Here is a 10,208-nt window from a genome sequence, read left to right as displayed (position 1 = left end):
CGGATTTAGAAAGTTATATTTGTTTTTTCTGCATATTCGGGTTAAACCGTCTCCTGGCTGCTGACACGAAATCGTTTTTTTAAAACCAGATTTAGTGCCAAAGGATTCTTGAACGATTAACATCGGATTTGCAGCAATTATCTAATTATGGTTTCAAGTTTTGAAAGTTTTTGCGTGCATATCCTTGCTTTCGTTTCGTTGTGTGTGACCCTGTCAGATAAGGATAGTCAGCTGATACACGAGTTGAATGAGGGTGAGATAATTCGTTTAGACAGTGATTTTTACTTTTCTAAAACAGTTTTGATCATAATTACTGTAACCTTACTCCAACATCCAATCTCCCATATTATTTTAAACTAATTACAACACTACAAATCTATTACATTTATTGAGTATTATGTAACGCGATGGAAATATTTTAAGCGGGTAAATATCCTGTCCAACGCCAGGATACATAACATAAACATTTTGTTGTAACTTTGTATGAAAAGCATTAATATAGTAGCTATATAAATATTGACTCAAGTGTAATAATTCCAAGTCAACCACTGCAAACAGGACGACTATAATAATGAATTAAAATGAAATCAAAACCAAAAACGGGTAATTTTTGTGATCTCAGGATCCTACTTCATACTTGAAATGAATCTGATAACACTACAGTTCGCGGTGCTAACAGTTTGGCGGTGATTGTGTGGCATGAATTTCAAATTACAAAAACACCTGACGATACCCCAGTTTTAACTTTTTCCCTTATAAGGCATGATTGACAAAAGCTAAATTTCAGTCAAACAAAATTTCAGTCAAACAAAATTTCAGTCAAACAAAATTTCAATCAAAACGAATTTTACGCCTTTTATTACAGTACAAATCATGGAAAAACAATCAATTCGATATTTAAAGAAACTTGGAAACCAATATGCGTACTAATATCATGGTTGTCACTCTTTGCATAATTTACATTGCTAATCTTTTATCCAACATTCAGGAGTGACAGTGAATGGACGAGCTCTGTTCCAAGGAGATATCGTACAAGATTACATGATCAGCTCAGTGTTCGGGAGCAGGCAGAAACGGGGTCTACCACGCCAAGAATACCGAATATGGGAGAAAAACACCATTCCTTATCTGCTGGACAACAATCTTGGTGCGTACATTAATGTCTATATCTCTGTATTCATTGCTGTATGTTATAATTTTATAGTCTATTATAACTGTAGCAATTGTCAGTATTGTCAGTAAATAGTTAATGTTAATAAGTTTCTAGTTGAACTAGTGGCGGCATTACTGTCAGTATCTATTTAGGTTTAGTTATGTATCGTCTCAGCTCTGGGTATCCCGTTCTTGATTAACATTATATTATTAATATTAGAAAGAAACTTATTATTTTTATAACAAGAACGCTCAAAATTTGGCATTATGGGAAGCAGTGTAGAGTATAAATATTTGTGCGGTTTAAATTTCCATAGAAATCACACTTTCCAAATTGCGTGCAATATATGCATCTATACAAATCATTTAGATTTATATTTTAGATCTAACAAATTCAAAAACTCTATTTTCGTAAATTTCTGCATGAAAAGCACAATACTAATAGTGAATAGCGTTAGTAGATTTGGTCGAATTGTCTCAAAATTAAAGTGCTGCATGATGATCTTTAACGATATTCTGTTTAATTTTTCGTTTAATTTTGGTAGCGTAAACGCACTTTAATTTCATGCACAATCTTTTCAAAATTGTACATGCATACCAAATATAATTAAATGTGCTTTTTGTAAAAAATATCAAATCAAGAATAATTTTTAGTTATCATATATAACACATGCATATTTAATATTGATACATGATACAGTACAAAAAATTTTAGTTTATAGTATATAATACATGTTAAACTTAAAATTGCTCTAACCATGCAGTACGATATAACCGAACCCCTCGTGCTTGTGGTAGCGCGCGCCCGCGCCCTGCGGCTAGCAATGATTGCATTGTAGTCCATTCTGTTCACTTAACATAGCTGTACAGCGCCAAAGAGATCCCGAAGTAAGCTCGACTAAGTTCTCAAATCCGTGAAGTGATCGTCTAAGTGAACCTAACAAACCCAACAGACCCTGAATTCTATTGTGGTATACCTTATTATCAATTAGTAGACTAAAATAGTCTACTAATTGATATGAACCTAACAAACCCAACAAACCCTAAATTCTATCTTATTATCAATTAATAGACTAAAATAGCGAGTGGTTAAAATTAGTGCAACTCAAAGTATGGGCGAAGACGACCTGCCAGTCTCGTCATTCGTCATTAAGAATTCGGCATTTAATTTGGATTCAATCTAATTGCAACATTGAGAGTCAACATGAAGAAAGGAAACTAAATTATCTAAAAGGTCATGCGTATTGCATTATAACAATAGGATTTGGTATATGATTTTATGTGTTACATATTTTATACTAAAATTATTTAACAGTATTTCACAGTCACAATATCATGACTGTGTAGCTGAAACCATGTTAATTGTAATAGTGGCTATATTGTGGCTATATTGTGGCTATATTGTGGCTGTATAGTGGACGTACCGTTATTGGTTGCTTATCTAATGATGCGCGGATCGTCGTCCGAGCTGCCCCGCATTTCACATCGACGAGTTTCTATTTCGGTTAATAATTGTACGGATATATCATCCATTAAATGTATTGAGGACAAACGTAATCTCATAACAGTACGATATTATTTAAGAAAACTATAGTAGCAGAATATATTTAGTCAATGAAAATTTTAAATATTATAGGTTACAAATTATTCGGGAAAATTGTTGATTGGCGAAGTATATAATCGATTGAGGAGCACTACCCGAAGGCATTACTCGGCACTAACGCCTTAAAATCTTTAATTACAATCAAATATAAATATATGCACACAATGTATAAAGTATTAATAATGTATAAAATATGATTATGCTATTAGCAAATTTAAATAGTACTATTAAGAATTTTAAATAACTCTTATCTCTTGACATAAATTTAGAACAGCGACACAGGGTCTGAAGAATGCGCGGTGATATTTTTATCTTTTAAAAGTTGTAAATGACAGTGAAATTGCGCGGTGTCGATAGCATTGTAATAAATGCTCGAAGATAGTCATATTTTGTTATGAGGTTAAAGTTTTGTTGCTCGTTATTATGATCCAAATTATTTAAATTTCTAAAAGTACGAAATTTGAGTTGTCCCAGTCCTTGTCATCCGGTTTATGTGCTTGTGCAGTAAGCACATGCTTGTTGACTGTAGACTTGAATGAATTTAGGAATTTGTCTTGTAGGCAAGTGGTGACATATTTTATGTCCTTGTTAATTAGGTTGGTTCAAAAAAAATAAAATTTCTCAAATTTTGCTGAGTATAAGCTCAAACGTTGATCCCATGGCTAAAACACCCACAAAAAAATTTTTTTTGGTCCAACTCGTCTGGGATGGGACTGCACATGCCACGCCCTAATTTTTTGAGGTGCTTATACAGGTAAAATTCTTAAAATTGCCGTTTTTGACCTTAAAACGTCTAGACAGGGTCCCGAAAGCAATGGAGTGTAATATAAATGTGATAAAAAGGTTAACTTTAGTCAAGGTCTCATGTCTCTACGACCTTAGCATCAACATGTCTCTGCGCCTCCATTTTAAGGCGCGGTCGCGTCTCATCCATTGCTCAGTAAAGGTCGTAGAGACATGAGACTTCAACTAAAGTTAACCTTTTCCTACCATTTATATTAGAGTAGCACAGATTCAGAGCTCTAAACACATTCTTTCAGCCTTAAAACGACAATCATATGAATTTTGCCTGTAAAAGTTGATATCTTGATGTCAATTAACATCGTAAGCTTTTGAAATTAAGATTAATTAAATGAATCATAATACTTAACACACAATATTTATATTACACGCAATATGAAAAAATACAGAAAATCTTCCTTGGATTCCACGTCTCCACACCCTGGAACTGTCAGAGGTAAGAACAACTTCGTTGGTTGCATTGCGTTGCAAAATTTCTTGCATTACAATGCTAGTGAAAACAAACATTACTGGGGGAATTCGCCCTCTTCCAAGCTCTCTTAAAATGAAGTCGCATTCCGGAGCCTTATGTTTATGAATGAGCAGTTTGTGAATTTGTATACTGCTGTTGTCACTGTCGAGAACGAGCTGTTCGAGTATTGGGAATATGGCAGCTATGGCATCATCCTACAGAAGAACGCAAGCATACCGTGGAGAATTTCCCCTCTTCATGAATCCTACAATAATTTAACAAATATTCCCCATCTTGGGGACTGGAGAGGGAATCAGTCCTTCAGCTTTAAGAAGATCAGTTTACAGAAAAGATTAATTTAGATCCATTACTGATAACTTGGTAAAGGAATTAGAACCAGATGCTATTTTGTTAGCTAATGCTTGGATATTTATAGTTATTTACTTAACTTGGCTTGACGTATCAGTAAGAGATTATTGTACCTCGTTAGTCAAGAAGAAATCATCAGACCTTATTAATAGTGATCGGTGACCCTGTCAGTGACGAGCTATGAAGGAATCATTGGATATCGTTGATAATGATCCTGTCAGTGACGAGCTATGAAGGAATTATTGGACCTCATCAATGCTTATCCTATAGCTGACGAGTCATAAAGAAATTATAAGGACCTCATTTAAATCCTAGTTTGACGAAAATATTCCTCTGGCAACAAATTCTTTTTGGCAACGAAGATTAGACAGCTTGCTTGTGAAGACAAGGCGATCCGAAAACCAGGGTACCTAAATCAGAACCTGCTGACTTCTTTAAACCTAAAGGATCAGTTCCACTTTCCAGTGCAGGGACCGAGAAAAGTTCAATGTCGAATCCAAGAAAGACTTCCTGTATTTATATTTTCATATTGTGTGTAAATATTGTGTGAAGAATTATGACTCATTTAATTAATCTTAATTTCAAAAGCTTACGATGTTAATTGACATCAAGATATCAACTTTTACAGGCAAAATTCATATGATCGTCGTTTTAAGGATAAAGGAATGTGTTTAGAGCTTTGAATCTGTGCTACTCTAATATAAATGGTAGGAAAAGGTTAACTTTAGTTGAAGTCTCATGTCTCTACGACCTTTACTGAGCAATGGTTGAGACGCGACCGCGCCTTAAAATGGAGGCGCAGAGACATGTTGATGCTAAGGTCGTAGAGACATGAGACCTTGACTAAAGTTAACCTTTTTATCACATTTATATTACACTCCATTGCTTTCGGGACACTATCTAGAAGTTTAAAGGTCAAAAACGGCAATTTTAAGAATTTTACCTGTATAAGAACCTCAAAAAATTAGGGCGTGGCATGTGCAGTCCCATCCCAGACGAGTTGGACCAAAAAAAATTTTTTGGGGGTGTTTTAGCCATGGGATCAAAGTTTGAGCTTATACTCAGCAAAATTTGAGAAATTTTGGTTTTTTTGAACCAACCTATTGTTAATAATGTTGACTGTTTGGTTATATAACTTAGGCCCAATGTAAGAAATGCTCTTGTCTGAATTACATAAACGGTTAAATGGTACTGCAAAGAACTCAGGTTCTCTTCTAGGTGCGTTTAAGTTTGAAACAGTGAACATTCTTATAATATTTGGTGGTGCAGTGTTAGAATAAACTTTGTGCATTAAGCATAATATACATTTAGCTATCACGTTCGGTAAAGCTAATACTTCTAGTTTATTGAAAATTTCCTTTGTGTGTGAAGGTGTGCTATTCAGATCTTTGTCATAAAAATAGCGGTGGTATTGGTTATCTGCAGCGCGAATGCCCTTTTTCTGGGCCGAGAAGACTCTTTTAACGGAGTTTAGCGATCTTGTTCCCCAAACTGTGCAGCAGTAGTACAAGTGAGACTGAACAAAGCTGTTGTATATCAACTTGAGTGCTTTGTTAGGTACTGAGCCTTTGAGTTTGTAGAGAATACCCGCATTTCTAGATACTTTAGTGGCTAAATGTCTAATGTGGTGGGCCCAATTTAGCTTAGTATCAATGATCACGCCAAGAAACTTTTCGTGATAACTTTGCTTTAGTCGCTCACCTCCCATGTAGATTTCTATATCCTTAGTTTCTTTATTTGTAAAGATCATATATTTAGTTTTGCTAGCATTTAATTTAAGCCCGTTATTAGTAGCCCAATCAATTATCAAAGTCAGAATCTCATTCACCAATGCATTAAGTTGTTCAAATGTATCTGTACTTATTATTAGGTTTGCGTCGTCAGCGAAATAAATATGTTTAGCTAAATTAATAATCTGAGGAAGGTCGTTGATGTAGATTATGAACAGAATTGGTCCGAGAATGGAGCCCTGTGGTACTCCGTAGTTAAGTTTGAGGTGAGAGGACTTGCAGTTGTTGACGCTCACGTATTGCTCTCTATCGGTTAGATATGAGTGAAACCAAGATAAAGTCAACCCCCGAACTCCATAGTGCTCAAGTTTTCTCAGAAGAATACTGCTGTCAACCATGTCAAAGGCCTTGCTGTAGTCCAATAGAAGCAGTGCTGTGACCTGCTTTTTTTCTAGTGCCCTGTGAATATGGTTTTGGGCTTCTAGTAAAGCATGTTCGCAGCTGTGCCCAGCCCGAAATCCGTATTGAGAGTCAAATAGGATTTTCTCTGTCTTTAAGTGATCTAATAGTCGCGCTTGCATAATTTTTTCAAAGATTTTTGAGAAACATGAGAGTAATGAGATAGGTCGATAGTTTGAAACTTCAGCACGTGACCCACTTTTGTGAAGTGGAACTACTTTCGCGATTTTCAATTTATGCGGAAACTTCCCCTGATGTAGAGACGCAGAGACTAGGCAGCTAAGCACTGGTGCAAGTATATTGCTCACTTTTTTCAGGGGAAGTATACTCATATCAGAAGTCGACTTAATCTTCAAACCCTTAACTATTTCAATTATTTCTGATGCGGACGAATCTTCTAGATTCATGCTCCGCTGGCATTTGCTATCTTGAGTTTCTGTTACGATAGTCCTGCCCTCAGAGCATACGAGACCATTTTCTCTCTTAAGAGTCTCAGCTATATTGCAGAAATAGTCATTGAAGCTATTCGCAATTTGCTGAGAATCTGTTATCTCGCTCCCATTATATTTAATTTTGTTTATCTTAATTTTGCCTTTTTTCTTTCTGTTTAACAAGTTATTAACCATTTGCCATTGTTTTCTGCTGTCGCTAGAATATTTTGTAAAGTACGCGTTGTAATATTTGTTTTTGGCCTTATCCACGTGTTTATTCACAAATTTCTTCATCTTCTTGTACCTAATATCATTTTCAGTGGTCGGGTTTGTGACAAAATCTTCATAAAATTTATTTTTGCGATCACAAGCGCACCGTAACCATTCTTGGATCCACGGCTTTGTGTTTTTACGGCGGCCTGGTTTACTCTTTTTTGCCTTAATTGGGAAATTTCGGTCGTATAGTTCACTATATTTTTTATCGAAAGCCTCAAATTTTTCATCTACAGAATCATAGTTATTAACCAAGTTCCAGTCTACCGCAGAAATGTCGTTCTCGAACTTTTGGATACTGTCATCGTTTATTACTCGAGAAGACATTTCTGTTGTATCTTCTTGAAGTTTACAACTGAGCCTATTCTGATCAACCATGATTGTGACAAAAGTTGCCAAGTGGTCAGAGATTGACTCAGAAATTACTCCCGATTTTGTAACAGCGTGGCAATTATTGACGAAAATATGGTCAATGATTGTCGCACTGTGATCTGTGACTCTAGTTGGTCTAGATATCACAGGAGCGAACCCATGCTCTGCTAGAGTGTCCACATACTTAGTGACAGAGTCTATTCTCCCGTAATCTAGTAGGTCTATGTTAGTATCACCGGCCAGTATGATATTTTTTCGCAAGACATTTCGATGTCTTGCTAAGTTACGGAGGAAAATTTTTAATTGTTCAAGGAAACCATTCAAATCCCCACTTTGAGAGCGATATATATTACAGATTAACGCGTTTTTGTGCCCTTTCAAGGTAAGTTCTGCAACCAAGAATTCTCCTATCTTAGGATTATCGTGGCAACATAGAGCGCTCTTAACGTTTATGTCAGATAATTCACATAGTTTTTTGTTAACATATATAACTAATCCTCCACCACGATTTGACGCTCTGGCGGGAGTCTGAACATACGGTGGATAGAAACCGTCTAGTTCGAGCTCCTCTCCCTGAAAAGGCAAACATTCCGTGTTACAATTTGTTTCATTGAAGCAGAGAACGTCGTATTTTGTGTATTGATCAATGCAGCTGTAGACGTTGTTTCCCATGGATTCAAATCAGCATCAGTATCATCACGATCACCTATTTGATTTGATAGGTGGTCGCGATTAAAGGGGTTAAACCTAATAGTGTTACTGAGATTTATCATGTGAAGCTGTCTAATGGAGACATCATATGCTGGGAAAATTTTTCTCAAGCATTCTTTGCAGCCTGTTGAGCCAGCAGAACATCTTGTGTGGGATAGGTTGTCACAGTAGCAACATTTGGTCATTTGTCTTACATTCCCAATTTTTGTGCAAGTGTGACATTTTTCTCGTTTATTGGAGACTGGGATTTGTATAGGCCGTGATGGTAATAGAGGCATGACGGCGCCCACTGGAAGAATTTCTGAAATGCAGCTGTAGCAAGACCATTCTCCAGTAAGTTCAGTTATGTCGCTAGGTGTTAGGTGAGCACATTTTGGGTGATATGTCATATAACAGATACTACAAGTGATGCTTATCTTGTGTGAGACTAGGCGCTTTGTACAGGCCTTACAGCTATTTTTACTACTTCGGATAACTACCATTTTTTGGCTGTAAATGATACTCTTGTTTAAATGTAGATATAGGTTTGCTACTGTATATTAATATATAATAAAGTACACGGAAAAACAGTTACTGAAAGTATCTACTCCAGATGAGTGAGCCAAGAAAATGGGGCCAGGGAAGAGTGAGAAAACGTGCGAGGTTTTGTGAACAATCTGTCCGGTGAACGGACCGAATCACTACATGACTGAATCCCTAACGGACTGAATCACTACCAATCACTATTGGTAGGGATTGAGGTATATTTTAGGACTGAATCACTACCGGACTGAATCACTACCGCTAATATCTAAACCTAACCACTTTGATGTGATCCCTACTGAACTTTGCAATAAAGGCATAATTATTCGTATTTCATTAGTTAATTATTTTATTTTTTGTTAATTATTATTAGATTTTTCGTGATAATTGACTAAGCAGAAATTTGGTCAAAGAATAATAGATAATATACTGATACAGTAATTTAAATCACACAATAATAAGTAAACATTAAAGCATTAACCCAAAATCTTAGATCCATGTCGACTCAAAGTATCTTGCGAAGGCAGTCATCTCAGCAGGAAGAGAAGGTTTGAGAAGCCGCCACGCCTGGTCCACATCACTGACTGGAACGAAGGGGAGAGCTCCAATCTGCATGAAGGACTTTCTGATAGGAGAGTTGTCGATAGAGTAGTCAGCAGCAAGTCCCTCGCTCTGCAGGTGTCTCCACAAGGACTGTTTGAAGTGGAAACAGGTCTGGAGAGGTCTTAAAGGTTCCATCCACGACGAGGTGATCTGACTGATAGATGATGTTGATGTTGTCTGCAGTACCAAGGAGGATAGATCTTCTGGTGTTGGTGTCGTAGGAGGAGTCCCAGAGCAACATAGTGTCACCACCGGGAGAGGTCAGGTAGTTAGGAGGAATCACCAGGTCTTCTAAGGAGATGGGGTTGACAGGATGGGAGTAGGCTGCCATTCTGGCTCGTCTGACTAGTCGTGCCAAGGACTTGGGATCACAGTTGAGCCGGGACGAGGCTTCGAAGGATAGTCCAGCGACAGAGTCTGCAACAACAGGTCTTGTCTTCCCTCTTTCTGTTAAGGTGGTAGAGGTGACCATCGTAGAGGACGTTGCGGCTGCCTTTCTTTCTGCCAGGAATAAACTCGATGGATGAGGAAGACATAGTGGTATAAGATAAACACAGGCGTTGCGGGTTTATATATTATTCCCGCTAGCTGATTGAGATACCGAGCATGTGAAGGTTCACATCACTGTATTGTCGTATAGCAGGTCATTATGGATGACTTGATCCGAACCAGTTCTCGTTAGGGCTCCTCGTTGCGTACGTAAGTCTGTGGATCACATGTCTGACAGGCCC

The 10,208-nt window shown here is 37.1% G+C and overlaps 2 protein-coding genes across 3 annotated transcripts in view; one reads left to right on the top strand and one right to left on the bottom strand.

Annotated features, from left to right (window-relative positions):
* The window catches only part of LOC134822228 (uncharacterized), a 63,713-nt gene that overhangs the window by 37,049 nt on the left and 16,456 nt on the right, over window positions 1-10,208 (bottom strand). Inside the window, exon 1 of one of the 2 annotated variants that reach the window (XM_063833136.1) lies at window positions 3,185-3,194. The exons of the other annotated variant lie outside the window; for it this stretch is intronic. The gene's annotated coding sequence lies outside the window, so the exon portion shown is untranslated. Of the gene's footprint in view, window positions 1-3,184; window positions 3,195-10,208 lie in introns of those variants that run through there. 2 annotated transcript variants of the gene reach the window in all.
* LOC134822232 (uncharacterized) overlaps window positions 373-10,208 on the top strand; it is a 36,251-nt gene continuing 26,415 nt past the window's right edge. The window contains exon 1 of the mRNA XM_063833142.1: window positions 373-392. The gene's annotated coding sequence lies outside the window, so the exon portion shown is untranslated. The remainder of the gene's footprint in view (window positions 393-10,208) is intronic.

This window comes from Bolinopsis microptera, chromosome 10 (genome assembly GCF_026151205.1).
Source record: "Bolinopsis microptera isolate Bmic1 chromosome 10, MBARI_Bmic_1.0, whole genome shotgun sequence".
Lineage (NCBI taxonomy): Eukaryota > Metazoa > Ctenophora > Tentaculata > Lobata > Bolinopsidae > Bolinopsis > Bolinopsis microptera.
This window is presented reverse-complemented; position numbering and strand designations above follow the sequence as displayed.